This window comes from Lissotriton vulgaris, chromosome 11 (assembly GCF_964263255.1).
Source record: "Lissotriton vulgaris chromosome 11, aLisVul1.2, whole genome shotgun sequence".
Classification (NCBI taxonomy): domain Eukaryota; kingdom Metazoa; phylum Chordata; class Amphibia; order Caudata; family Salamandridae; genus Lissotriton; species Lissotriton vulgaris.
The window spans coordinates 133,972,667-133,999,590 of record NC_141699.1 but is presented as its reverse complement, the minus strand read 5'-3'; the positions used below and the strand labels follow the sequence as shown (position 1 = coordinate 133,999,590).

General features: G+C 45.5%; 1 protein-coding gene across 1 annotated transcript in view; it reads left to right on the top strand.

The window, feature by feature from the left end:
- The window catches only part of DNAH10 (dynein axonemal heavy chain 10), a 1,963,751-nt gene that overhangs the window by 122,188 nt on the left and 1,814,639 nt on the right, over window positions 1-26,924 (top strand). The gene's annotated exons all lie outside the window — the stretch shown is intronic.

The window sequence follows — 26,924 nt, the reverse complement described above, 5'->3', positions numbered from 1 at the left end:
GGAGGAGGCCAGGGACTGAGACACTGTATGGCAGTATCAAACCACATTATGACAGTGTGGAGAGGCGCCCAAACTGACTCACCACCGCTGAGAGATGGAAGTGGAACTTTAAGTAAATATTGTCTTTGGGGAAGGGAACGACTGTGGTCTTCCTCGGACTTCTCACTCCCTACACACAAGTAACGTTCTTGGGGTTAAGGACTAAGCGCTCTGCTGAGTTGGGGTGGCGGGCAGTTTTGAGTCCGTCTGGCAGGGAGGAGGGTGAGTGGGATGGGATTGTTCAAATGTTTTTGTCAAGTCCTATGCTTTAGTTTTGGGTACAGCACTTGGATATGAAGCACTCATGCACAGTACACAGCACACGCATTGCACTTACGACTCCGCATTATGTCCTACACGCCTCACCAGATATGGCGTTGAATGACCAAACGCACCTTGCACGAGGAACGTGCCCCTTAACTCAGGTGCCGCCTCTTTCCCTGCTCACATGGAATGTAGGAGTCCTGGGAGACAAAATAAAGAGGGGCCTGGTTCTGCGATGTATCAAACGGAGCTCTCCGGCGGTAGTCCTGCTGCAAGAAACACACCTCACTGGCACCACAAGTAAAGCGATGGACAGATGGGGGTACAAGATGATAGCGCACTCAGAATTCTCTTCAGGGTCCCGGGAGGTGGGCGTACTGGTTAAAAAGCAGTCCCCACTGATAGTACACAAAACCAAAACTAATGGTCGCAGCCATAATTGGTCAGTGGGAGGAACGGTCTATTAATATAGTTTCAGTTTACATCCCCCCTGCACTACATGCGGTGACACTCCCTGATCTTAGTGAGTTTTTGCTTGACCTCCCGGAAGGGGAGGTACTAATTGGCGGGGATTTTAACACCATTATAGACGGGACCATTGACCGATATCCTGCGAGGGCGGGTGACTCGGGCGTGTCTCGCCTTAGGGGCTTTATGGATGCACTTGGGCTTACTGATGTGTGGAGGTGGCACCACCCAATGTGACAATTCACATTCCACTCCGGAGTACACAATAGCATGACAAAAATAGATGACTTCCTGGCGTCGGTGGGTAGCCTTTACAATAATGAAAACATAGAGATTAGACCCAGAGGTATCTCCGATCATTCCCCATTGTTATTAAAATACACATACTACCACAAGACACGCCGACGTGTCTACCCAATATACCCGAGCTACTTACAAGTCCCGAAGATTAAGAAGGCCGTCATTAGGCGACGGACCACTATTTCCAAGAGAATGCAACGTCGGTTAGCTCCCCGACCACCCTTTGGGAGGCGTATAAAACTGTCCTCAGAGCAGGCCATTGCTTCAATTACGGCGCACAAGTGGGAGAAGCAGCTAGAGCTCCAGAACCTAGAGCTAGAGTTATGTGACACGGAGACCCAACACACCGACGACCCTACACCCGATACGTCCTAGAACCTGCGTCTTAAACAGTGACAGCACAGAAAGTACCTTAAGGAACTGACCAAATAACATTAACAGCCACAACACAAGATATATGAAACCGGCGATAAAGCCGGAAAATTCATGGCGTGGCTAGACAAGAAGGAGCGGGGTACTAGATGGATAGTGCAGATTTGTACAGAGGAGGGACGGGCAACAACGGACCCGCGGACAATTGTGCACACACTTGCGCAACATTTTCTAAGGGTGTACACGTCAGCCTCGGAGATGACACCGGAAGAAGCACTGACTTATATAAAAGACATTGATATGCCCAGGCTCACCCCTGAGGCAACACTTATGCTTGAGGCAGACCTCTAGGTGGAAGAGTTACAAGTGGCAATCGGGTCGCTGCAGTCTGGCAAAGCGGTAGGACCGAACAGGATACCTATTGAACTCTACAAAAAGACTGCAGGGGCTATTGCCCCACACTTACTGCACATGTTCTCAGACAGCGTAAAGTCAGGTGAACTCCCACTGGATCAGCGCATGGCCACTATAGTAGCTATTCCGAAACCAGGAAAGCCTGCTGATGAGTGCACCTCATATTGCCCAATATCACTGATTAATGCAGAGGCTAAAATCCTTGCTAAACTCTCGGCGATTAGACTGACACCACACCTTGCGGCATTGATACATCTGGACCAGTCCGGTTTCATGCCAGAAATTCGGCCCTCAACCTGAGACGCTGACATGGGTTGTTGGCCAGTACTGCATATCTTCAGGAACCGGCTGTTATACTGTCACTAGATGCGCAAATGGCATTTGATATGGTCGAGTGCCCCTTCCTGTTTGCTGTACTCCATCATCTGGGCTTCGGACCTAACTTTTGTGCATGGGTTCGTCTTCTCTATACTAAACCGATGGCTCATGTTGCGGCTAATGGACACATCTCTGACGACTTTCCCCTGGCGTGGGGCGCACGCCAGGGCTGTCCCCTGTCACCGCTGCTTTTTGCCCTGGTGCTGGAGCCATTGGCAGCGTGGATAAGGTGGAAGCCAATGATACGGGGAATCAAATGGACAGGAGATTGAGAAGATCGCATCTCCCTATATGCAGACGATGTTCAGTTGTATATGACCTCCCCTAGGAGCTCCATACTGACTCTTCTAAATATCTGCAAACTTTTTGGGAGGGCGTCTGGTTATAGCATAAACTGGTCCAAATCTGTCCTATATGTACTGCACGGCCCCCCACCGCAACTCCCCGCAGACTGCCCACTCCAGATTTCGGAAGGCGCTTTTAAATATTTAGGTATATATATAACTATCGATTCTGTGGATTTCATTAAAAGAAATCTACAACCCCCGCTAGATCGTCTTAAAAGAGATGCACAACACTGGGGAACCTTGGCGTTGACACTGTTGGGAAAAGCAGCACTTTTTAAAATGATGGCCCTTCCTTACTTTTTGTATGTGCTGGAAAATACACTGTACCCAGTGCAGCCGAGTAATTTCACGGCGATAGCAGCCCAGGTCTACAGCTTATTGTGGGGCAACAAACCAGCACGCATTGCGCAGTTCAAGTTGGTCCCTGGATGGTATGATGGTGGAAAATACAGTCCCAAACATACAGTTATATTATTGGGCGGCGCAGTTGAAGGTCATTAAGCAATGGTTACATGCCCCGCATTCAGACCCAGCATTTGAAGCAGCTAGATCAATATTGGATACGAAAGGCATGCTGTCTCCCCTCTGCAATCGGAAACTAACCCCAGCAGTAATAGGACCTGTGAGGCACAATGTTACCATATGGCATGCAGCTCAGGCTTAATTGGTATGGCAAGGAGTCCTAACCCAACTTACTCCGCTCTGAGACACGAAACGGCTGGGTAGGCTTAAGAACAGTAAGGGCTTTGATCAATGGGACGCTATAGGCATATCCATGGTGGGTGACATGTGGCGCAAGGGGGGAATTGTCACATTCGAGCGTCTTCAGCAACAATATGAACTGGCACCCTCAGAACTTTTTAGATACACACAAATAAAACACTCACTAACACGCATTGCCACCTGGCACTGAAGTCTCGAAGGCATCGCCTCTGGAGGACAGACTATTGACAGACTGCATGCATAAGAAGGCGCAAATTGGTAAACAACCTGCTGGATCCCACAGTGCCTCACAGTGCCCCTGAGGGAAAAATGGTCCCCTGAAGTAGGTGACTTCGACGACTCGGAATGGCAGGAGTCATTGGCCTCTCCACGGGAGGTGGGTATACCCTCACGACTTAGGCTAGTGCAGCTAAAAATTCTACACTGATCATATTACACCAGGCACACCTTGCACAGGATAGGTAAAACATCGCACCCTTATTGCCTGGGCAGCTACAGGGATGAAGGTACCTTTTTCCACACCATATAGCAATGTCCCAAAATTATGGAATACTGGACACAGGTGATGAGGACGATATCACAATCGGAGGGAGTGTCACTGGTACCGGAGCCCAGGAGGTGTTTGCTAAATGTGTGGGAGCCCAATGACCTTACTCATCAGGCTCAGAACTGGGCCACACTAGGGATCGTGGTCGCTAAGCGAAACATTGCACAAAAGTGGGGGTCAGCAGGGATACCCTCTCTTGCCTCATGGTGCAGGGACATGGGTGCGGCTATGATAGCCGAGATAACGTTGTTCATCAATCGTGGGTGTCCCCGAAAGTGGAGTAAAATCTGGGGGGCACAGAACAAATTTAGGAGAGAAATATGTGAGCCTCCACAAGACTGGGACGATGAGGGTTCTGAAGTGGAGTAATAAGAATGGCCGTGTGGATAATAAGTGGGGTTCCAACAACAACTGTGTTGCAATGCATGTTAACGGACAAAATGTGCAGACTGTGTTTGATTTCATATTAAAGATATACAATGTAATAATGGGTCATCTTGAAATTCGGTACTGTGCTATCAATGAAAACAATAACATTTCTTAAAAAAATAAAATAAAATAAAACTTACACAAAAAAATGGAACTCGTCCTGTGCATATCTAAGACCCCCCAATTGGGAATGTATAAGAACACTTTAAAATTATTAAGAACAGGGTTGACATTCATTGCACCCAGCTTCTGTATATTGTTCCTTCGAATACCCCACATCCAGCTCAGATACTTTGCCATTGCTATTACTAAATCTTCGTGCAAATTTGTCTTCAGTATACGTAGTGCAATTTTACTTGATCCGTGCCAAGATCAGAACAAATCGGCTTTGGCCATTTGTCTCTGGGGCACTTATATGCTGGGCATACGAACAATTTATGCAGGATAGATTCATCCATTGTTTGGCAAGCAGGGCACTTTATATCCATTTTGTTTTGCCATTTTAATGTAAACGATTTTATAGGGAGTGAGCCTACTCTAAATTGATGAAACAGTTTCCTATCACACGGTCTGGAGATATAATTCCAATAAGACTCAAACCTTGTTTCATACTTCTGCTCCAGGAAGATACCAGTAAGGGAAGCATTTTGAATAGATGACATACGCTTGATGTTAACCATACTTCAATATGCTTCCTTGTAATCTTTTTTTTGATGGAAACAGACTACCAGCTGGATCCTCACACAAGTGACTGAGCCCCATGTCAACCAATGTGCACATCATTTTTTGTAGCCTTTGGATTTTACATGAAGAGTCAGCTTCTCTTACATGTTTTAGTGCATTTGCATAGGGTGACAGCTCCGGCGTAGTCCAGAGTCTTCTACAATACAATATAGGCCTAAATCATGCTATCTCCTCAAATGCAATGCAATACAGATCTAAGAAAAGGGGTTTAAGGGGAATAGATTGTGGGAGACCTGTTAAGGTTCTGATGAACTTATTCTGGCCTATGGCTAAGGATGTTACATTTTCGAAACCCCAGAGCTCAGCACCGTATAAGATTGAAGCCCTGATCTTAGCATTATAAATCGTTAAAGCAGGGCCAATCGGCTTAGTTTGTGAAACTCAATGCTCTTTAAATAGAACACCTGCAGGTTGGGCATGCCTAAGGGCCAATAAGTCTATCTGGGGTTTCCAACTCAACCTCTTTCCCAGAGTGACCCCCAAATATGTGAAAATGTCAGTTTGTTCCAAAAGAGCATTATTCATAGCTACTCTCCCTTTCACTATTTTATGTTTATGTAGGACCATTAATTTTGTTTTGTCTACATTGACTACTAGCTCATGATCGCTGTAGAAGAACCCAAATCTATCCAAAGCTTGCTGCAGCCCTCTTTGTGTCTTAGATAGAATTAGGGTATCATCTGCAAACATTAACGGAGGTACCTTCATGCCAGCAAGTATGGGTGCATCAGTCAGGTATGTAGAAAAGTAATTCACAACCCTGTTAATAAATGATGAAAAGAGAGTGGGAGCCAGGACGTACCCTTGTTGAACCCCTTTAGTTACTGGGAACCTATCTGTTACCTTTCCCTAAGTACCCCAGCGAACCTGGGCGTAATTGGACTCATGTAATTTAACAATTAGGGCAAGTAGTTCTGAAGGCATCCCTGATTCCTTTAATAATTCCCATAGCTTATAGCGGGGGACTAAATCAAACGCATATTTTAAATCTATAAAGGCTGCGTATATAGTTCCCCCAGCAATAATTACGGTACTCCAGTAGATCATTATAAACCTGAAGACTTGTTTGACAGTACTAACATGGGGACGGAAACCAGCTTTTAATGTTGATAGAATATCATATTCACCTATTCAGGTATTGATGCTTCTCAACACAATATATTGGTATAATTTCAGCACCTTGCCAAGATTCAGTGATAGGAGCACCTCTGGCTATTGTGCTAACAAGTGTGTGAATATACTTAAGCCAGTTGGCTCTATCATACCTGAATAGGTCGTCGGAATGTAGTCTGGGCCAGGGACTCTTCCCTTTGGAATTGCATCCAGGGCAGTTTTACTCTCCCCAATCCCAAAGGTCAACGTGGTATCGGGAACTATTATAAAATGATTGTTAGAACTATTTGATGTGCTTGAAAATAGGAAACCCACTGCTCAGGTTCTACATTGTTATCCGGGGCTTGTCTAATTTCACCACTTCCCCATTTTACTACCTGCCAACATTTCTGCATATTTTTCCCATTACTTGCTTGCAGAAGTTCATTCCACCTTTTCTTATAAACTTCTTTTTCGCCAATAGTTGAGCCTTTTTATATGCAATCCGTGCAAGTTTGACATCCTCCATTGATTTTATTCTTAAAACTTGGGACAAATGCTTATAAGCGCTCTACAGTCCTTATTATACCATTTCGCTGACTTTTGACTTGTCGTCTACTAGCTTTTATAGTCCTTAGAAAAAATATTTAAGATTTGTAAACAGCTTTTCGTGGGCTTGTAAGATCACAGCATCCTGGCTGTCTGAAGTTGACATAACTGTTAATGTATTTTCCACTGCTGTCTTCATTTGTTCTAGGGTGTTGTCGTTTCCCATTAATGATGCCCATTTTACCAATTTATACCGATAGACAGTGAGGTGTTCTCTGCACACAGTTCTGTGATTAACTATTTGAAGCAAAAAATACAAAAACTGCATCCAAGGGAACACAAAGAACGACCGCCCCACGTTGTTAACTAACAATTGCAACTTGCAAATGCTAAATTACCAGAAAAAAGAGAATAGTTCCCTGAGCAAAGCATAATATTTTGGTTATATGATCAAATTTCAAATCGTTAGTCCATATGCAATAATAACATCAAATATTAGCCGTTGATCTTTATTTTCATTTCTTGTACTTTCAAGAAGACTTGTTTGTACACAATTCAGTTCTTTGATGACGCAGCCAACAGCCAACACATGTTTCGTCTCTAGGACAATACCCAAAGACTTCATCAGGGCCAGGACTGCTGTTTCAATATTGGAAATCATGCTCAATCTTCCCTTGACAATTTTAGCCACAATATATCCAATAATCCAATTGTTATAGTAAGCGTTTTTCACATAATCGTCGATCAGAAGTTCCTCAAAATTAGAGATTCTCGAACATTCTTCCCCTGACAATTGTAGCCACAGTATATCCATCATTAATGCATATCAAAATCCAAATGTTATAGTATCTGATGTTGAAGTAATCATCGATCGATAATAAAATTCCTAATTAAGACATATCTGAGATATAAGATCCAGTGGGCACAGCGAATAATGGCAGCATGGACTTTGGCGTGTTGCAGATCAAGGACTAATATTTGATGTTATTATTGCATATGGACTAACGATTTGAAATTTGATCATATAACCAAAATATTTTGCTATGCCCATTTTACCCGTCGCATATCATTTGACAAAATATTATCTGCAGTTACTATCTCCTTTAGCTCTGGCTGCATATCCAGCCCCTTCATCTGTAAGGTTAATAATAATGGGTTATGATCACTCTCTGTTCTCTGTTGGACCGACATATCAACAAGTCTGGACCACAGTTCCAAATTAATAAGAAAGTAGTCAATTTGACTACTTCTTGACCCATTATCGTAAGTAAGCGAGCCCTCACTGTCCAATAATGTTCTCCCTTTAGCAGCCTGATGCCTCGCTTCAGACACAAGCTTTTTAGCGGGAGTGCTGCCTCTGCCCATTGTTTGTTATCGGGGTAGTGTTAGCAGTGGAATGCCCCAGGGAGAATCCTCATCGCTACTCAGGGCACCATCCTCATGATCTAGGGGCTCAAAAGTACAATTAAAATCGCCTGTAATTACCATATGATTTTTTCCCTTGTGGTTCTGAATAAAGGTATCTAGTAGGAAAAGAGTATTTAAAAGTTTCCCGCCCACCATCCCTTTCGCATATACATTAATCACTATTATATCAGGGTCGTGTCTTGAGCGTATTGTAATAGCCAAAATATCAGGGCTATCCGTTGGTATCTCTTCGACCCTATATCCTGAATGTTGCCTTACCCATATAGTAAGTCCCCCCGAGGGTCTCCCTTTTCGTCCAGAGTTGGTGGGTTTCACAAAGTTCAGGTAGCCTGAACAGAAGATTGAACTCCGTGCCCAGGTTTCTTGAAAGGCTCAGATATTGTGTCCCTCTATAAATGATGACCAATCTGTTGACGCTATCTTAGATTGTAGACCAGCTATATTCCAGCAGGCAATGGCTATCAATCAATCAATCAATCATTATATTTGTAGAGCGCACAACTCACCCGTGAGGGTCTCAAGGTGCTGGGGGTGTTGGGGGGGGGGATTACTGCTACTGCTTGAACAGCCAGGTCTGGAAGAGTCTCCTGAAGGCCAGCAGGTCCTGGGACTGTCGTAGGCGGATGGGGAGGGTGTTCCATGTTTTAGCGACGAGGTGGGAGAACAATCTGCTCGCCGGCAGTTGATCGACGGATGCGGGGGACAGTTGCGAGGGCAAGGTCAGTGGAGCGAAGCTGGCAGTTCGGGGTGTAGAAGGTGAGACGTTCGTTGAGGTTTGCTGGTCCGACGTTGTGGGGGGCTTTGTGAGCGTGGGTGAGGAGCGTGAAGGTGATCCTCTTGTTGACGGGGAGCCAGTGTAGGTCTTTCAGGTGGGCTGTGATGTGGCTGTGGCGGGGGATGTCAAGGATGAGGCGTGCAGAGGCGTTCTGTATTCCAATCTGCTGGTGATGAGGGTCTGGGTGACTGTCCTTCTGGTAATGGTGGGGATCCATCTGTAGATCTTGTGGAGCATGCGGAAGGTGTTGAAGCAGGAGGAGGAGACAGAGTTCACTTGCTGGGTCATTGACAATGTGGAGTCAAGGATGACTCCCAGGTGGCGTGCATGGTTGGTGAGCGTTGGTGAAGCTCCCAGTGCGGCCGGCCACCATGAGTCGTCCCAGGTGGATTGGGTGGATCCGATGATGAGGACCTCCGTCTTGTCAGAGTTCAGTTTCAGGCAGTTGATCGTCATCCATTTGGCAATGGCTTTCATTCCTTCGTGGAGGTTGGATTTGGTGGAGGTGGGGGCCTTTGTTGAGGGAGAGGATCAGCTGGGTGTCTTCGGCGTAGGAGACGATGTTGAGGTTGTTCAATCTGTCGATGTTGGCGAGCGGTGCCATGTAGATGTTGAAGAGTGTCGGGCTGAGGGACGATCCTTGGGGTATGCCGCAGACGATCTTGGTGTCTTTGGAGAGAAATGGGGGGAGGCGGACACTCTGGGTTCTGCCGGTGAGGAAGGAGTCCAGTGCTTTGTCGTGGATTCCTGCGCTGTGGAGGCGTGTGCGGAGGATGTGGTGGCAGACGGTGTCGAAGGCGGCCGGTAGGTCGAGGAGGTTGAGGGCCGCGGTTTCACCATTGTCGATCATGGTCCTGATGTCGTTGGTTGTGGTGATGAGGGCTGTTTCGGTGCTGTGGTTGCTGCGGAATCCGTGCCGGTGTTAGCCGGCGATAACGTGTTCATCGGTGCTGGTCAAGATTCTGAGGGTGTTTCTATGGACAATGGTGATTCCTAATCTTGTTCCGTTGGTGCGGTCCCTGCGGGTGATCTTGTAGACGTCAGGGATGGCTATGGCGATGTTGGGTGCCGAGAAGGGGTTCATCCAGGTCTCCGTCAGGAAGGTGACGTCTGGGAGGTGGAGTCGAGTAGGTCCCAGAGTTCGACTGCGTGTTTGAGGGCGGAGCAGGTGTTGAGTAGAATGTATTGGAGGCTGTTGCGTCCTTCTCCAGTGGGTGTGGTGGTGGTTTGGAGACTGGTGTAGCTGCAGTTCCGGCAGAAGAAGGGTCCATGGGTGTTCTTTGGGGTGGCTTGGAGGCAGTTGTGTGATCGGGCTGGTGTCGAGTACGTGGAGGGTGCTGGCGTTGGGCATCGTGGCGTCCCCGGGGGCCAGAGGGTCTGGCGCTGGGCACGGTCCAGGCGCAAACAGGCTTGCCTTGGGCGTGGCCGTGCCGCGTCCGCCATAAGAAGGGGAGGTGGGAGGGAGGAACAGCTGGGAGGCAGGAGTGATTAGGCGAGCCAGGGGAACGGGCCGCAGGGGATGCAGCGGTGGGAGAGGAGACGACTGAAAACATTAGGAAGGGTTGAGGGGAGAACGGACAGAGAACGAAATACAGGGGCAGAAGAAAACAGATTACAGCACAAATACAATACAATACAATTACAAATACTACACAATACAATTACAGCTAAGAAAAGGAAATAACCAAATGCATACAAGGAACAGAGTGAGCAGACATATACTTAAGGCTCACCACTGGGCCACCAGGGATGAGGCTCAGACGGGAGCCTGCGGGTGGAGGAGGGCCTCGAACTCACAGCAGCAGCGAGCAATGGAGCAAGGGACACGGGCAAAACTGGTGGAGCTGTGCGACGTGTGGAGCGACCTGCCTACAACAGGGTCAAGGATCGCATACAACAGAATAATTATTAGAAAACAGTAAGTCCAATTAATGGCCTGCTTGGTGAGTAGGGCCAATATTCTGTTGGCGCAGTTCTAGGGTCTGGCCTAAGCTGCGTCACTTCTGGGGTGGAGAGATCTTCTCTGTGGTAATTAAAATCATTCATAAGAAGAAAGGATTTGGTAGCCAGGGCCTTGGCTATTTCTTCTACCAGACGCTGAATAAAGCCCTTCTTAGCCTCTGGCTAGCGGCAGATCAAAGCTCCTTTCCAGCTTTCTGTAGAAGAGAAATCGATTTTAAAAATGGCTAATTCCATATTCTCTGAAATAGAGGTGTCAAAGCATGAAACTTTGATAGTGGTTTTAAAAACAATAGCGATGCCACCTCCTGTTTTCAAGCCTCTATCAAGTCTCATTAGCTGATAATTTTCCGGAATGGCTAGAGTAATAGCCGGGGAATTTGTGGCATTTAGCCAAGTTTCCGTAGGATAGCATATTTTCTGGGACAGAGAAGTAACAAGTTCCCACACTTCAATAGAGTGCTTGGCTAATGATCTAACACTACAAAGAAAGCTCTTCCTCTTTATACCAATACTAGCAGCCCGCCCCGGCGTTGCCCGGGGCAGAAGGTGGCTGGGGGCAGCATCGCAGCAGGAGAGGTGCAGGAGAGTGGCCGGGAGCAGCAGAACGTACTTACAGTGTTTCCTTGCTCCGGTTTTGTTGGTCCTGGCCGCTTCTGCCCACGCTCGTGTCCGCTGTTGCCCCCGATGTCCCGACTTTAAGGAAAAGGCTTCCGAGCACTCATGGCCCACGCCCGTCCCGCGGCTGCTTCACTTACCTCAGCCGCCGCTCCTCCCCGCGCTGCTGAGTTTACTGCTCCGCCGCTCCTCACCGCTTGTCCGCAGCTCGCCGCTCCTCCCCGCCTGTCCGCAGCTCCTCTTGCTCCTGAACGCCGCCACTCCCCGCGCTCCCGATGTCATCACGCACGTCGCGGCCGGCGCTACTTGCAAGGGACTACTTTTTTTTTATTCCTAAATTTTTTAAAGAACGTATATTTTTTATTTTTATATAGCCTATGTCCTTCTGCTTGCCCTGAGGTTTCCAAAGATGTCTTGGGTGTTTGGATTGGTGGTGTACTTTTCGAGTTTACCTGGCTCAAAGGACACAGTTCTCTCTTTATAATAGTAGTATAGATAACTGCATGTATGCTCAGACCTTTATCTGTCTTACTTCCCATGTCCCTCTTCTTCTCGCTCTAGCTCAACAAATTGTTATATCCCTCTTTCTTTCTGCCACACTCTCTCATTCTGGCTCTGCTTAGCTCCATCTCCCTCTGTTTCACCCCCCTCTCTCGTTCTCTCTAACAATCCATTACTTCTGTCTCCCACACACTCTCTCTCTCTCTCCTCTCTCTCATTCTGACTCTACATCTTTCTTTAAATTTTGCTTCATCTCTCTTGCATTATTTATCTATCTATTCTCTCTCTTATGTTATCAATTACAACCAGTTTAGTTCCATTACATACCAGGCATGACATTTTGGTCTACAGGCGCGTTCTGTGTCTCTTTTCTCTTTGCTTTCCATTGACTTTATCTCCAAGTATCTGTATTTCTCTCTTTCTAGGCCTGTATTCTGTCGTTTTATCTCTAGCTACATCCCTATGTCTTTAGGTCTGCCTTTCTCTTCTTTGCACCCTCTTTCACTCTCTGTGTCTGTCTCTTGATTTCTCTCTACTGTCTCTAGCAGTTTACCCCTTCCTCTCAACAATGCAAAAAATAAATTGTTTCACCCATCGTTTTTCTCTCCCCCCACCACAACACCCTAATGTCGGTGGCGCTTTTTGTGTATGTATGTGCGCTTGTATGCAGTATTTCTACGGGTGCAGAATGTATGTGTGCCTGCATGTGCTGCCAATTTGTGCCTGCATGTGAGTTGAATTGGTGCAAGTGGCATTTACAGCTGCTTTGCTGTCTAGGTGTACAGACACAGCTCCATTTCATTTGTGAGTCCATGGGAGTCTATGCTTCTTTTCATGTATGTCCTGTGTACAAGGAGTGGTCTTAGTGCATTTATTTCTGCATGCATGCTGTATGTGACTTTACTTTCCTACGTTAATGTTTTTTGCCCGTCATGCTCAGCTGCTGCCTGTAATGTACAGGTCCTCTCTTAGAGTGATGTCTCTGTGCGCTGCTGTTGCTCAGCAAAGCTCCGAGCTCTGCCCCCTGTAATGGTTGCTCCATGCTATGCTGGCTCCGTCTTATTGTGTAGACTGTGCTGTCATCGCTTCATATCTGCTCTGTTAGCGCGCCATGCACAGGCACCCTATCATCTGTGCCCTCGATGCTAATGCCCACGTCAATGCAGGGAGGCGGCAGCAGAGAGAAGTGGAGGGAACGTCCTGTGTAAAACATAGAAGGGGCACGTGAGGGCGGAATAATGTATAAGAGGATAATAACCCTGTGCGAGGAGCAGGAAGAGAAGCAAGATGGTTCAAAGCATTTAATGCATGAGCACAGACCAACAACAAAAATGCCCACATCTACACATAGACGTGCTGCCTGATGTGCGTGCAAACAGTCAAACGGGCACCAATGCAGGACTACAATGAAACACATATGCATCCGTGCACCCAGAACCAGCACACCTCCAAGCACCCACCAGGGCATAGAGATCAACAGATAATCATCTGTGAACGGACATAGATACCACAGCGCAGTGTACTCTGTAAATATTACTGGGCCTGGTCTGCGAAATGATAGTTAATGAGCCAGCCCGTACCTGAGTTTAATAGCGGGAGAGGGAGGAGAGAGCACGAACATGGAATACATTTAACAGTGTCTAAGGGCTAAAGGAATAAAACCCCTACAATGCAAAGTAAAAAGGGCTTGGCCAGCAAGGCATGGCAATTGCTGCAAATCTGTCAGCTGCTCCCTGGCTGCCTTAAAATTCTAAAAATCCTATCTGGTCAAGCGGTCTCTCCTCATTAAGGGAGACACAGCAGCAGATATTACAATGTATGTGAGGGATAGAGTGCGCCCTCACCGAGACAGAAGGGGCACAGCAGGCAATGTGGTGGAGTTTTAGCGTGAGGTCTGCAGCATGTGGGGCCTGCTGGGATTCCCGGTAAAGCTCAACCGTCGAGGCGTGAAAGTTGGGGTCACTCTAAATCATGAAGTGTACTGCCGTAACTAAACACTGATGCGGAGAAAGCATCTCTAGTACATGAAAAGTGTCTGCTTTTTTATTCAGAAAACTCGTGTCTGCCAATAAAACGGGACATTGATTGCAGAAATACCTACCCGAGATCTGGTGCTGCACACTTCATGACACGCTCCGGCTTTAAATAATAGTGCTGGACTGCCGTTTCCGGTGCGTGTGTGCTTCCTGATGATAAGGCAGCTGGCGACGTGCAATGGAATTTAAAAAAGGTTACACACGCACGCTGCTGCTCCACCTGTTGCAGCCACACATGACCAAATCCAGCCCAGTCAGAGGCCCCCCACCCACGCAACACAAAATGAAGGCACAGATTTATAAGAGCCTCCGCTCAGCTCTTCACGGGGAGACAGAATGAGCTCCTGAACGCCGCTCCTCCCAGCGCTCCCCATGTCATCACGCACGTTGCGGCTGGCGCTACTTGCAAGGGACTACTTTTTTTTTATTCCTAAATTTTTTAAAGAACTTATATTTTTTATTTTTATATAGCCTATGTCCTTCTGCTTGCCCTGAGGTTTCCAAAGATGTCTTGGGTGTTTGGATTGGTGGTGTACTTTTCGAGTTTACCTGGCTCAAAGGACACAGTTCTCTCTTTATAATAGTAGTATAGATTAATGTTGGGAGAATGTAGTTCTCGACTTGATACTATAGAAAGAAGAGCGTGTTAAGTAATAATCGGGTGACCCAGTATCCCTAGGAACCTGGGCAGTAAATCAAAGTAATAGACAATCGGTTCTTTCGGGTACAATGAATTTCTTCCCTTATTTCTTATTTTGAGCAACATATTCCTTTGTAACAAAGTGGATAAGTCAAGGCATAGATACAATTTCTATACTATACATGGTGTGTGCATGCGCACCTAATCTGAGTACACTTCCATTACCATTAGAACACCATACCTCAGCACATGGGAATACTCAATGTGTAGTGAGGTCAGTAGGCACACCATCGCAGGAGAATAGGCCTAGGCTAACTAATAGAATGAATACTATTGACAACACTGGGGCGATGCTAGTAAGGATCTCTGAAGCATCGGACCCTATAATTAACCTTTCCAATCATGTCATGAGTCAGGCGGAACATAGTATCTTAGTGAAAGGTCTATCTTTTGTACCAACGGTAGTACCAGACTCCTTCAAGATAAAGGTGGAACTTCAGAGGTTTTATCGAAAAATCCGACTTAAGTATTACTTCTCTTGAAACACATATACCCCTACCAACACAGCAACGGCATTCAGACCAACCTCAACCTTTACGCCTGCTGCATTTACAATGAGTGAGAGGATTCTTGCCTTCGAAAAAATCATGATGGAGGACACTATGCGCTTGCTAGATACAAGGAAATATATCCCGTATAATATCAGCAAAGATGAAAAGCTAGCCCTCACAGCACTACAACACAATGACGCCTTAGTCATAAAGGCGGCAGATAAGGGAGGAGCTCTGGTCATACAAAACAGAGATGACTACACTAAGGAAATTAAGCAACAACTGAGAGCAGTGGAAAGCTATCAACCTACCCCAAGAGATCCAATTACAGAGGTTAGAACCCTTATAAAAGAAGCGACAAAGGTGGGCTTAGATGAAGGTTTTCTGAGTCAGAAGGAATATGATTTTTTTAACCAAAAGGAATCTCGTACCCCCACTATATACACCTTGCCTAAAGTGCATAGGAGACTTGAAAACCCACTGGGTAGACCTATCGTTTCAGGGTGTGGATCAGCCTTGGAACCATTGAACTAATTTATAGACTATTTCTTGCAACCATTTGTTCCCCTGACCAAATCATATGTACGCGTTACGATGCACATAATACAGCTACTTGAGGATCAACCATTTGACAAAGGCAAACAAATATTAGTCCCCATGGATGTGTCCTCCTTGTATACATCCATCCCGCAAGACAGAGCAACAGAAGTGGTTAAGACTACCCTAGATCTTAGACCAAGCCCACATTGGATACCGACTTCCTTTTTGATCAGGCTCTTGGAAATAGCCATGAAAAGGAACTACTTTGTATTTGAGAAGCAATTCCACTACCAGTGCAAGGAAGTAGCCATGGGGGCTACTTATGCCCCTAGTCTAGCGAACATATTCATGGACGGCTACGAGGAAGAGCACTTGTACAGTGATACCAACCCATACCTCAGCAAGATCGAGGTATGGAAAAGATATATTGATGACGTGATTATGATTTGGGAGGGGAACAAGAGGATCTAGAAAAATTCCATCTCTGGCTCAATCAGAGGAGCACTGATATACAGTTTACTATGACCAGCAGCAAGGAATCAATAGACTTCCTGGATTTGACTTTTAAAACAGAAGATGGTAAATTATATTGTGACCTTTACCGAAAACCTATGGAGAAAAACACCCAACTGTCATATAGATCTCACCACCCGCGTAATCTGAGGGACAACCTGCCCAATGGCCAGTATCTACGGATAAGGAGGAATTGTTCGCACAGGAATGATTTCTTCAGAGAATCAGAAGTTTTGACAAACCGCCTGAGGGAAAGAGGATACCCGAAGAACTTACTAAAACGAGCAAAAAAACGGGCATGGTATTGCCCGCGAGAGCAATTGCTTGAAGTAGGGGATAAAAAAAACAATGATAAAGACAATATCGTGTGTGTAACAACTTTCAACACAAAAAGCAATGAGGTGAAAAGATAGTACTCAAGTATTGGAACCTGATCGCAGGGGAACTTCAAACTACGGATAAGCCCATCTTCGCCTTCAAAAGGGGAAAGAAATTAAAAGATATGGTGGTTAAGGCGTTCTTGGAACCACTGAGGCAACCAGATTTGAGGGGCTACATTGGTCTCCCGCCTATCACAGGACACCACAAGTGCGGTACATGCAGAGCCTGCGACTCATGTCGCAAAGGAAATGATTTCACATATAACAACAGGACCTATAAATTGCCTGACTTCACCAACTGTAACAGTACCAACCTGATATATGCAATCTGTTGCCCCTTTACTAGAATATATGTGGGTCAGACGACCCAAAAAGTCAAAACCAGAATCCTACAGCACATGGGTCGGTTAAGATGCAAGACTTTGGGGCCACCTTTGGTAGAACACTACATTGCAAATAATCACACACCAGACGACATAAAGTGGTGGGTGTTGGAGAAAGTTCATGCGAACCCAAGAGGTGGGTCCATCACGTACTCGTTGAACTACAAAGAATGTTGATGGATACATTCACTCAATTCAACACAGGATGGGCTTAATGAGATTGAGGAAATCACAAGACAAATGGGCCAACTGTAACCACAAGGATTGGGTTCCCTTTCGCTAGGAGCACATGAGATTGTGTGTTGTTTATTCACTTATCCATGGTTTCCATAAGCATACCACTATGTGCTAGTATCACCTACATGTTAACCATCACTTGATATGGCTCATTAACAACGGATAGGGAGCTACGTGTCGAAATAATTTTGAATAACCTTTGACTGTGGTTTGAATGTTGCATCAAAAGTGGTTAAGTGTATCTATCAACTGTTTCTTTGAACTGAGCCACGTCTATGGTTTCACTCAACAATGGTAACATGAACATCATCTCCATTGTTAACTATGCTTGTCACAGTGTCTTAACTGCATATCGAGGGTAGATGTAACAATTTAACTGATAATGTTTTATCTGCCAATGTGCATGCTCGATTGCATAAGTTGTTTGTAATGTAAATAATGCCTCCAAATCGTTTTTTCAAATCGTGCTGCGAATGTGTTTCAATTGTGTTACAGTATTATTTGCATGTACATATGTGTACAGTTTTCACGCACTTCTGCACGAGAGTATTGTCAATATGATCTACCCTTTTAAATCGTTGCTCCATTTATAATGCAACTTATACGGATCATTATTATGTAACTCGCATGCACATTCTGTGCATCCCCCTAAGGGTCCTTTGACTATAATTCACCATTTATCTGGAAATCCCTTTGTCACTGTGTGTTTGATAAAGTTTTGTTGAACTTGACTTCACACGGGCAGACGTATTGTCACGCCTGACGCCCCGAGGGTTGCCTACAACCAAGAACAAATCAGCGCCGGCAGCGTCCTCGCGCTGGTAGTTCCGGATAAATCTAGTATTTCTCCCACGCTGTCATTGACTGCAAGAAGCCGAACAAGCCCAGAGCGTCTTTACCGCCGGACAGATATTGATTCGGATCCCGCGGGACCGATATGAAATGAAACTCTGCCATTCTGAGGTAAGCGCGATCACCCACCCGGTAATCTGCCGCTACCCGTGCTACGAGATTTCATTTGTTGGCGCACTTACATGGCTTTAACAAATCACCCCCTCATTCACAGGCAATTACTGAACGGATCCCTGCAGACCGTTTTAAGGGATTCTGAAACCGCCAGGTAAGCGGTGTTTACCCGCTACAGCATTACTAACAAAGCTATTCCTGTAGACGCCGAGGCTAATATATTAACCCTTCACCCACAGGCACTACTGGAATCTTCATCAATACGAATTACATTTGAAACCCCGAAATAAGTTTGAAACCTCTGACTAACTCGCATGAGGTAACACTATAGTTCTGTGCTTATCATGACGCTAGAACACCTCAGAATGATATGTCATTCACTCTGTTTGAACTGCCATGAATTAATTAGGCGACCATTTCCCAACAGACTTGGATACAGAAAGAATTGTTTATCTTTTGATTGACTACTCAGACCAGACTCCAAAGCAAAGCCCGGCTGGGCCTACTTGGAGGTGAGTTTACTAACTAGGTTCAACATCCCGTTGTTAATTGAATCACAGTGGTAATCCAAACCTGATGATTATATATTCGAAACAGCAAGGCGGAGGACATTGATTTAATATCGCATGGGAGAGTATTCCATAGCTTAGGAGCAATTGTAGAAAAGGCCCTACCACCCCACTTAATCCTGCGGAAACGAGGTACCACAAGCAGATTCTTTGAATCGGAGCGGAGCTCTCTCCCTGGAACATATGGTAAAAGCAACTTGTTAACGCCCTGTAACGACTGGATTTTTGGACCAGATGGGATCAGCTCCTGAGAGCCCCTCTAACCCAGCCGGAACGTAACCACCTCCCTCCTCAGGACCATCTATCCAGGCACCTGGGTACCTACCTGAGGATGGGGAACTCGCAATATACAAGCTCATATCATCAGAAACACCACTAAATCTATAGGGATACTAAGAATACTCACTGATTACTAAGGACATCCATGCCCTACACCACACTCATACCTCATAGTCTCGCGACCACATGGGTCCAGACTAATCTACCCTGGGGCAGTTCTGAATATCTACCATTACACACTGATTACCCTCAGTGCTCACTCGACACGCAATCTGGCGTGCCATACACACTGAGCTGCAGCCTCAGTGCTCACTCTCTTTCTATTGTGTCACACCAGTCTCCTACCTGGTGCTCACTCACTTACAATCCGATCTGCAATCCGGCAGATCTAAACACTGGTCTCCTTCCCAGTGCTCTCATTTACACACGATCTACAATCCGGCAGATCTCCGCACTGTGTCCTTCCGGTGCTCTCATTCACACACGATCTACAATCCGGCAGATCTACACACTGACCACAATCAGTGCTCTCACTAACGCCACTTACCAATGACGACCACTTTCCTATGAATACCTTCAGCTCTCTGTCTCTATGTTGGGAAGTCTCTCTCACTATTCACTAAGGGTTTGCTACTACAATAATATTATGGGATGGCCAAATTACTTGGTATAAACTTTATCCCTTAGTTGGAGGTCTCCTATCTCCCTAATTATTCAACTATCACTTACCTGATCAGGGGTAACATCTGTTCAAACAGTAATACCTGACTAGGAGACAAGGTTACCTCCACTGTATGGGGACAAACAATATACACACTATGTGATTGAGTTATTCCTTGATTTAAGCGCTCCTACTCCCTTTTGATCCGTCAGTTGCTCAACAGCAACTGGTTAGGAGAAAGGCTAGCTTTATCATAAGAATAATAAATACACACTAGTTCATTAAGAACTGGGGTCTCTTTATTTTAACAATGATGAAATACACATACACAAAACTGCGGGGTCTCTATGACTAACAGGAACTTTAACACACCGCTGAAAGAAAAGGATTAGATATACAGTACAAGGTTATCTGCGGGGTAACAGGAACTTTTAACACACCGCTGAAAGAAAAGGATTAGACATACAATAGCCTAGGGAATAAGGACAAGATTAAGGGGTAAGTGTAAAGGGGACTAGTTTAGACTACCTCACCTATTAGAAGGAAGATTTCTCTCTGACTCTGGTGGGATCAGGGCTCTCTCTGTCTCTGGTGGGGTCAGGGCTCTCTCTGTCTCTCCCTCCGTCACCACAGCTACACGCCTCTGGTTCAATTGCTCCAGCTGACAGCCTCAGCTCCTCCATCTGCTATGATGCTCTGACAAACTGGCAGTCCCAGCTGATAGTCACTGCTCTCTCTTCAGCTTCGCAATCATCTGCCTTCTTTCTCCATTCCAGAACTGCACTGCATTCTGCAGCTCCAGCAGACATCCTGCTCTCTCCTCTGCAAGAACCAAACAGAACTGACCACTCCTCCTCTCCTGCTATTCGCTAATATGGATTCCTCTCCCCTCATGGAAATTTCCAACAGAGGGCTGCCTCCCACCGAATTCCTGTGCTAGCTCCAGAGCTCTTTGCGCAACCGCAGTGGCCAGCTGCTTGTTACGTCTGGGCCCAAGAGACAAACACATTCCTCGGATAAGAAGCAGTCCTGACTGGTTTTCCCCTAGCAGTCAACAGCCTTAACTATAAACTTTACCTTTACCCCTGAAGCCTCTCAGCTCCATCAAAATGGAGTTTCTCTAGTTCTGGACCTTGTAGGCCTGAGAAGGATGAAATAACCCTTAGCTCTGTCAGAGTACCTACATAAACCATACCAATGTGTAATATAAAGTCAGGACCACAGGATCCAACCTCTACTATAAGCAAAAATGACAGGCCAATAGGCAATAGATGGCCTTTTCTATGTCTGAAAGAAAGGGCTTAAAAGGGCCAACACAAGCTAGGAATACATATCCTAGATGTGAGCAAGATTAAAGTCTATATCACTCCCAAATAGGGCCAAAAAGCCTGTCTATACACGCCCCCATCACCTTTACCAGAGAGAGTATTGTAGGTAAGGCAAAGAATTTTAAAAGTAATCCTTGATTCAATTGGAAGCCAGTGTAGGGCCCTCCTGGCTGCTGTTGCTGACGCTGATCTGGTGGCGTCCAAAACCAATTTGGCTGCCGCGTTTTGGGCAGTCTGAAGACGCTGTAGCAGGTTCTTATTCATGCCTATGTAAAGCGCATTACAGTAGTCAAGTCGCAAAGCGACAAGAGCTACCACCACTTGCTTCCGCGCCTGAGGAGACAGATAGTGCTTTATTTTTCTGAGTATTTTAATAATACCCCAACAGGTCGCCACCGTTCTATTTACCTGCAAAGACATGGAGAGAGCGGGGTCAATTAACACCCCCAGGTTCCGCGCCGACTCCGTGGGTGTGGGACAGGCTCCCAGAGAGGGCGGCCACCAATCAGGCGACCAGATGTTCTGGTTGGGACCGAACACCAAAATCTCAGTCTTCTCGCCGTTCAGTTTAAGTGAATTGTGAATCATCCACAAGGAAACTGCTTCCATGCAGCTCCTAAAACTGAACGGCGACACGTCCCCAGATGGGAAAGGGACACCAAGATCTGTGTGTCGTCGGCATAAGAGACTACCTCCATCCCGAAAGATCTTACAAGCCTAGCAAGCGGGGTCACATAGATGTTGAAAAGAGTTGGACTTAATGCCGACCCCTGTGGGACCCCGCATTGCACCGTAAGGGATGGAGATAAGAACTCCCCCAACTTGACCCTCTGCACTCTCTGGTCCAAAAAGGAGGCCAGCAGATTCAAAGCCGTCCCTTCCACCCCTATCTCCCTCAGGCGAGATGTTAAAACCGAAGGGGACAGGGAATCGAAGGCAGCTGTCCAGTCCAAAAGGACCAGAATATTAGTGTGTCCCTGATCTACCTCCATGCGGATGTTATTCAAAACCACCGTAAGGGCCGACTCTGTACTATGGTACCCCCTGAATCCATGCTGGGAATGATCCAGGAGACCCGAGGAGTCCAGAAAAGCCGCCAGATGTTGATTGAGATAAGTCTCCATCATCTTTGCCGGTGCTGGGAGCAAAGAGATGGGGCGGTAATTCTCAAGCACCTCGGGATTAAGTGTAGGCTTTTTTAAAAGGGGCTTGACCACTGCGCTCTTCCATTGAGAAGGAACAACTACCCGTGTGCCTGACCTGACAGCAACAGCGCTCTACAGGGGAGACCAGCTATTCAGGCGACAGCGTTTTTAATAATCTCCGTTCTGTATTTCATTTAATCTAATTTTGTATTCACCTTGTTTTTAGGTTCTGCGTCGTCCTCACACCTTCGGGTATTTGTTTGCGCAATAAAAATCCCATACATAAATAAATAAATAAATAAATAATTGTTTAGCACCGTGCTTTGGCGGGTCCCCGGATTCCCCGGATTCACTTCTGACTTTGGCCGCCATCTTGGGGGAAGTTTTCGGACGCCTGGCGGCGCCATTTGGGCTAGCAGACCAGCTGTCACAAGGACATGCTGGCCTGCATATAAGGAGGGCATTCTAGGTGGGCTCTCCTCTTAACAACTACCCGTGTGCCTGACCTGACAGCAACAGCACTCTACAGGGCAGACCAGCTATTCATGCGACAGCGTTTTTAATAATCCCCGTTCTGTATTTCATTTAATCTAATTTTGTATTCACCTTTTTTTTAGGTTCTGCGTCGTCCTCTCACTTGCACTATAATTGTTTAGCACCGCGCTTTGGCGGGTCCCCGGATTCACTTCTGAATACAATTTATAAAGTATCTCATAAACTTTTCAGATGGTTTGGATTTCTCTCTTTCAGTATAGAAATTGTATATGTGCCTTGACTTATCCATTTTGTTACAAAGGAATATGTTGCTCAAAATAAAAAATAAGTGAAGAAATTCATTGTACCCGAAAGAACCGATTGTCTATAGAAAGAAGAGCAGCAGGTGGGTTGACAGGGATTTTCCCACTGCAAACTAGATTTTATTTTGGTATATCAGAGTTGATATTCCTCGAAGTGGAGCTGAATAACCCATAGCCACATTCAAAATAGCAACAAAAGCAAGCCACATGTCCCCCAAGAGCCCAAGGAAAACCATGTAGGCAGTGCAGTTTGTGTAAGGTACCCGGTCTGTAAGATTCACTTAGCTGATGAAGGGAAGTAGAAGAGTAAGAAATTCTGCTAGGTTTATCACCCTTTTCCTCCAAAGCACCAGGCATTCTGGCTCCTGGCGATGTCCAGGCAGGGACGGGCGCAGACGGGCTTGCCTCATGCATGCCCGCTGCAAGTCCACATCAGCTTTTTATAGGCAGGCAAACTAGACGGCTACCCTAAATGGCTGTCCAAGAGACAGAAAACGTAGAAACTAGACAAGAGTCAAAGACTGCGGTGGAATAGAAAGCAAAGGTTGGAGCAGGACCTTTCCTTGAAGACCCAGGCAGTTAAAACCGCGGGCACATGCTTTGGTCTTCTCCGTTCAATTCGGAAGATCCTCCCCCTCCTGCCCCCCTGTCCAGGAAACTTCTGGTGCAAGGGCTCATATTGGCGCGCCTGGACTACGGCAACGCCGCATACCTCGGTGCTCCTGAAACCACCCTGACCAAACTTCAGCGCGTACAAAATGCCGCGGCGAGACTCATTCTCAAACTTCCCCCCAGAGCCCATACCACACCGGCCCTCAAATCTCTGCACTGGCTTCCGGTCCGCCAGCGAGTGGAGTTTAAGGCCATGTGCATCACGCACAAACTCATCAATGGGGTTGGACCTGCCACCCTCAAAGATATGATTACACCTTATAAAGCCCACAGAAACCTCCGCTCGGACAATGAACACCTGGCCACAGTCCCAAGATTCAAGAAGGCGCGCACCGGTGGAAGCCGCTTCTCGGTTAAGGCCTCCTCCACATGGAACGCACTCCCCCGTCTGCTGCGTCTGGAACCTAGCCACACGATGTTCCGCAAAAAACTCAAAACCCTCCTCTTCCCCAAATAGTACCTGGTTCTCGCCTGTCCTGGATTTTACAGTATTATAGCGCGGGGATGCCTTCGGGTCACCAGGCGCTTTACAAATCTCAAAATAATAATAAATAATAAAGGCGGCGCAATTAAAAACAGCAGTCAGGGATAATCCTTTCAAATATAGTCAAAATACAGAAAAGATGTTTCAGGGCACCACCACAAAAAGACAGTGTCAAGGTCCGTTGTTTTAATGGGTCCGTTTAAATTGTGTAAATAAGCTACAATGAACATAGTGCTTGCCTGCGCTGAGTCCAATGTCCAATGACTTCAAAAGAATCTAATTACTGCAATGAAGCTGATTTACTCAAATTAATTTATTCAGAATCTGCCCATTCAGGACTATGAATACTGGAAAGAAAACATTGATGAGAAAAGTATTTGGGGAACAAAGTTTTGGCAGATTCCAGGAAAAGTGGCGTTATTTGGGGCATGTATTATACCTAAAGAAATGATTTTATTGAATAAAACTAGCCAGCAGACTACCTGTCTGGGATTCGGTACCATGAAAGACTTTAAAAAAACTTCAAAACCAAAAGTTAATTTCACTCTATTTAGTCATTTGCGATCACAAATTAATATTTCTGATTAAATTATCCAAAATGGAACATTTAATTCCACTCAATTTCCTTCTGAAGGTTTGGCCCTCCAGCACTATGATTCTAATACCTGCATGCGTTGATTTCTTTCCAACACCCCTGACCCTAAAGCTATTTGACCTTATCCAAGATATAGTACACAAACACCTATAGTAGTTACGACATATGTGTAGGCAAACTCTGCCAATGCTGTTTAGCACGTTCCAGCATTTCGGCCATAAAATAATGTTTATCTCAAATCAAGGGAAACATGGCTTTCTCAGACTTCCTTCTGGGACCACATCCCATTAGAAATAGACAATTCTTGGTAACAGGAATATATGCCATTTATAACAGATGCAACACATTTTCAACAAAAAAAAGAAGGTTCAGAAAGAAGTAGGCAAATAGATCAGGAAAACTTGGAAACAATTTTTAAAGTTATCGACAATGGTATTCACGTGCTGTTTAAGACAGTGGATTCATAAATATCACATTCTGTCCTCAGCCTTATATCTCCTTACAAGAGACTTACATCTGTTAAAACGAATATATGACTTTACCACGAATACAAATACTCCGCATGGCATTACCACGCAAATTTTACTTCGCAAGTGGCTGTACCACGCAACTTTTTAGAACGCAAGTTCTAAACTCGCATTTCAAAAACGTTACGTTCACCAGCTCTTACTTCCATCCTCCATCGAAATATGCGTTAAAACACGTCTACCAAAACTAAAAAAGGACTTCAATTATGACGTACTCGCCACGTCTTTGGTCGGCTCTTTTTTTTTTTTTTTTAATGACACTTTAGTGCGTTTTTTTATTGTATGTAGCCTGCTCGTTTTATTTTTTTCATGGGGGGGAGACCCCCCCAGCCCCCCAAGGCCACGCAGAACTTACATGCTGGACGACCAAAAGGAATACCACTTGCGTGGTAAAGACGGTCGTTGAAGGCTCCCTCGTTGAAGAGACGTTTGCGGGGTAAGTGGATCGTTGAAAACGTCAAGCGTGGAAAAGACTTCGTTGTAAATGATGTTTCCCGTTAAAACATGGTCAGACTCGGCTAAGAGCTATTGTAAAATTAAATTGCCATTACAAACACTCCGGTCAGGCTTTGTGCCTGGGCAGCTTCTAAACAAAACAGCTATTTTTTTCAAACCATATAATTTGACCCAACACAGAAAACAAGGGCGAAAAAAGCGAAAAAAAGAATCATCACATACTTTGCTGAGTATTAAACACATGGAAGAAGCACAATTTTTAGTCGGATACCTTCTACCTTTCACCTGGCTAATACACAGCATTATTTCCCTATCAATATCAACCTTTTATTTTCACTACTGTCAGAAATGTAAATCATTGGGCTGGTACAAAACAATGCACAGTTCACGTCTGTTCCATTCATGAAAGTTACCTTTCTCCTACATGTGCTTGAACAATGATGACCCTGTGTTTATTAGTACATCCTGCTATAGATACTCGTTAGGCTACTTCCTTCTGTGTGATACCATTTTCTTGCATGGAATGTGTAGAGCTTTCACGCCTGGGTTAAGTCCCGTTTTATCAGTCACTCCCACTAGATTCAGCCCCACACACCATGAACTGCTGTACAAGGGTAGTTAATGTTACATGCTGTGTCTTAAAACCGGGCCAACCTTAAATACACTACATGATGTTGATATGTTCTCAGACGAGGATTAAAAACAGAATTCCTGGACTGAGATTTTTCTATGAACTATTTTTATGTTTTTCTTTTTCTTTTTAAGGCAGCATAATTTTTATTGGAATATTCAGTATCATGCCTGATCTGTTTAAATCACCATATAAGATTAGTTTAAGTATAGACTTTTATATCTCCTTGCCTGAGAGCTTGGATTTCCCTCTAAATTAGATAAATACCCATATCTCTCTCCACCCCTTTGACGTCACAATTCAGACGTACAAGCTGGCGATGACATAAAGACAAATGATCCGGCTCCATTTTTAGTAGGCCGCAACTCCATTTTCTGCTTTTTGCAATGTCTTTAACATGTCTGTCTTTGAAACAGGTGTTGTATTTCCTTATCTTTCCAAGGACTCTGAAAGAGTCAAGTCATTTAGATGTCGACATCAGCAAAACACCTGATGCGACATCAGACTGGATCAAGTGCCTTGTATGCCTTAGGAATCTTTGATTTAGCCAATAAGCTCAAGATGCTAGTCACCCTGTCTATCTCAAA